Consider the following 493-nt stretch of genomic DNA (forward strand, 5'->3'; position numbering starts at 1 on the left):
TACACACAACACATTTGCACTAGGTCTAAAGCATGGTTGGGGCGAATATTCAGCAGTGCCGTGAGGAGACAATTTATCCAGCTGAAGTTAGCAGGTTAAATTGTCATGGATAGTAACATAGTGGTATAGTAAAGGACAGCAGATAAAGAGCAAAAGGCCCATCCAGTCTGCCCATCAAATATTTTATGCATTTACTCAAAGTAGATCAAATTCCCACATGGAACCAACCCCCAATCTTACTGTGTCCCCTTAAATAATACAAGGGGGGCATTCATATCATGTCAGGTTCAGTGAGATGATTCTATGCAAGCAAATTGATAAAACATTATGGAATATTACTGGCAAATTTTATATTTTATAGTTATATAAAATAAACCATAGTACAGAAAAATGACATGAATGTCTTCTTAATAATGATCTAAGGATTATGACATCAGTTGGCGACTGGTCATGATGAGCTTGTGATTGTTGTACTGGGGATGGTGGAGGAGAG

This window comes from Rhinatrema bivittatum, chromosome 9, assembly GCF_901001135.1.
Source record: "Rhinatrema bivittatum chromosome 9, aRhiBiv1.1, whole genome shotgun sequence".
Taxonomy (NCBI): Eukaryota; Metazoa; Chordata; class Amphibia; order Gymnophiona; family Rhinatrematidae; genus Rhinatrema; species Rhinatrema bivittatum.